We start from the raw sequence: 3563 nt of genomic DNA, 5'->3' as shown, positions 1-3563 counted from the left end.
GAGGTCTTCAGTGATTCTGATTTCCTTTCCATTGTAGTATAGCTCCTTCTTTGATTTGTCAGCATTTAAAATCAGCTCTTTGCAATTAATTCAGGTCTAGAGTCTTTACTATGATGTGTCTAGAAGTGTTTCTTTTAGGACCATGTCTACTAGATATTCTGTATGCTTCTGTTATGTGGGTGAGGTTTGTCTTTTGAGATTGGGAAAACTGTTTGCAATTATCTTATTGAATGAGGGTCTTGCATCCATCTTCTCTGGTATTCCTCTCCTTCATGGATCCCAATTACACAAAGATTAGATTTATTAGCATTGTCTGGAAGTTCTTGGACTTCTCTTTGGTCATTTGGTCATTTCTGAATGCTTTGCCCCTATCCTATACATTCTCCTCCAGCTCCTCTGTTTTATCATCAACTCCTGTTATTCTGTTTTCCATCTCATTCATTTTGTTACCTGCTAAGGTTTACATTGCAGAAATTGATGCATTTATGGCTTGTATATCAATTCTTTGTAATAATTTCATCTTTTAATAAGGTATATACTGTATCTGTTTTTGACTGCATCTCTTTTCTTAGATCTTTGCTATTTCTATTATGTGCTGTTGAACTGCTGTTGTATTTCAACTTGTTTTTCTTTGGCCAGTTCTGCCCTCATCTCCTTAATTGATTTTTGTTCCTCTGTTTCTTCTTCATTCTAACTGGAGTTCTTTCCTGGGTTGCTCCTGGCTTTTGGGTTTTGTTATTTTGATTGTTCACGAATCTTGTAATCTTTCATTGTGATTTTCGCATTTGAGTTAAGAATTTGTGTAGTCTGTTGCCCAAGCTCTGCCTGTTGGTGTCCAACAGATGGTAGCCTTTGCTTGGCCCTGGCTGGTTCCTAGTGGGTCACCTAACCTTAAGGCCACCGTGGGTACTCTCCTAGCACCTGACAGCATTGGTGAGTGCTCCTACAGCAGCTGGAGCTCATGTGTGTTTCATAGTAATGGTCAGGTACCAGTGGTCTAGGCGGCTTGGGGTCCCAGTTGGAATGTACTTGCTTGTCAGTTCCCAGAAGGCTAGGAGCACTCCTTCAGTTGCTGGAGCTTATGTGTGATTCCCGGGTCAACTCAGAGGCCAGTGACCCTGACGACCTGGATTTCCACTTAGGGCACACTAGCTTGGCAGTACCCCGTGGGTGGAGGACATTCCACTGGCTGCCAGGGCTACCACATGATTCCTTGCTTCACACAGGATAGTGGCCCAAGCACTATGTTCCCTAGGTTCTCACCTAGGGCATACACTTGGTAGATCTTGGTGGGTGGGGCTTGCTCCGCTGGTTATGTGGCCCTAACCTGATTCTCAGCTTCAGTCAGGGACTAGTGGCTCAGGCAACTGGAGTTCCCAATTAGGGGGCACTGCTGGCTGATCCCTATGGGCAGGTTCCACTCTCCCAGCTGTGGGGCATGCACACAATTTCTGGTTTCAGTCGGTCTGCGGTAGTTTCCCCTTAAGGCAGCTCTCTTGGCAGAATCCTGTGGCCGAGGGACTCTCCACGGGGGAGTCATACTCTGGAGGGTCACTCTGGAGGATACAGGCAATTCCCAATTTCACTCAAGATTTAGTGGTCCAGGGCTCTGGAGCTCCTGTCCAGGGCACATGGGTGTGGCACACTCCACCAGCTGTTGTTGTGCATTCACATTTCCAAATTTCAGTTTGGAACTGGTGGCCCAGATGGCTGGAACTCCTGTCTAGTGCACATTTTTGATAGATTCTGTACAGTGTCTTCTGTTCCCCCATTCTCTCCCAGTCCCTCCCTCCCATCTTCACCCATGCGTTGTATATTTCTCTTTAATCTATGTCTAGTTAAGCAATAATGAGAGAAAATTCCAATTTAGTGTTCTACCCCAAATTACAAATCTAGGGGGATCAGAGAACATTAGTATAAGCAAACACACACACACACACACACACACACACACACACACACACAAACATATACACTTACCTATGCTTGTAAGATTCAATTTCAGAAAAGCAAAGGTAAAAATTTGGAAATAGTAAAAATCTTATCTATAAATAAGTGTAAAAATGTATGTTGAATTTCTGTTCAAAAACTAGGCAAGCCAAAATTGGAATAAGTGTTGAAGGAAATAAAACATAACTAAAATTCTTTCTCTAATGAATATATCCTTTTAAATTAAAGGACAAATGAAGATTTCTCAGACCAAACATAGAATTGGTAACTAGTCATCAAGACTGGAAAGAAGTGATAAAAAGTACTCTAGAACCAAATTACAATTCAGAAACTTGTATGTATATAAGAAAAAGATTATTATTAGGAAAAGAAAGTTGCAAAATATAAATAGTTTATTTTTAGTTAACCAGACAAATAGCAATTTATTCAAAACAATAACATCAATATATTTGGTAATTATAATTTATGGATATCTAAAGTGATTGTCAAAGAAGTGTAATGGATGGAAATGAGGAATTGGGAACATTCTCTTATGAGGTTCTTGCATTACACATGAAGATACACAGCTTCATTTGAACATCAACTCTGAAAATATGTAAATAAATATTGCAAACATGACTGTGGAAGAACAGGAAAACATGCATAGGGTTGATGGGATTTCAACTTAGTACATGGCCATATGGAAAATAGTATGGAGGTTGTTCTTAAATTTAAAAACAAAACTTCTGCTATATGCTGGGTACACATGAATCAAAATATATGTAAAGAAATGAACTGAGTATGTACCAGAGGTAACTTCATACTAATTTTATAGCATTATTTATACACATAAGGAATAGATTCTAAGTGTCCACCAATTGAAGGAAGAATAAAATTATTATAATATACAGAGTTGAATATTATTTGGAATAAAACACAATGAAATCATGTCATTCACAACAATATGAATAGAAGTGACAATTGTTATGTGAAGTTAAATAAACTGGGCATGGAAAGACAAGAAATGTAAGATCTCATTCCTATGTGGAAACTAACCAAGTTGATTTTACAGAAGTAGAAAGCAGAATCTTAGTTACCAGACAATTGGGAGAGTAAGGTGGGGAGAGATGAAAAATGTTTAATAAAAAAATACTATGCTATAGTTAGGAGTAAAAAGTTATGTTTTACTATTTCCCAGGGGAGTGACTAAACATTACAGCTAATACAGTTTACATTTCAAAAACTGGGAGAAAGACTTCAGAAGTTGTTTTCACTGTCAAGAAATAATAAGTGTTTAAGGACCTACATATTCTACCTTGACTTAAATGTTGTGCAATGTACACATCTGTTGAAACATTAATTATAAATTTTATGCATCAGTTAAATATAAAATATATAAATGACAGAAAATGAACAGCTTATACATCAAAAGTTATCCATAATTACATATTAGTTGTAGTCAGAATTTATTCTGTTTTCCCTTTCATGTGTAACAATAATATCATATTATTTTTCTAATTGGAAACTATTCATATATTCATTAAAAGAACCAAAATTACATGCACATTTTATAAATTACTATGTATGTTGCATGCAATTATATCTACATGATTAAGGAACACATTATTATTGAA

Source organism: Dipodomys spectabilis, unplaced genomic scaffold (genome assembly GCF_019054845.1).
Source record: "Dipodomys spectabilis isolate Male_0828 unplaced genomic scaffold, ASM1905484v1 ptg000673l, whole genome shotgun sequence".
NCBI classification, from domain to species: Eukaryota; Metazoa; Chordata; class Mammalia; order Rodentia; family Heteromyidae; genus Dipodomys; species Dipodomys spectabilis.
The sequence above is the reverse complement of the archived record's forward strand: the minus strand, read 5'-3'. Positions refer to the sequence as shown.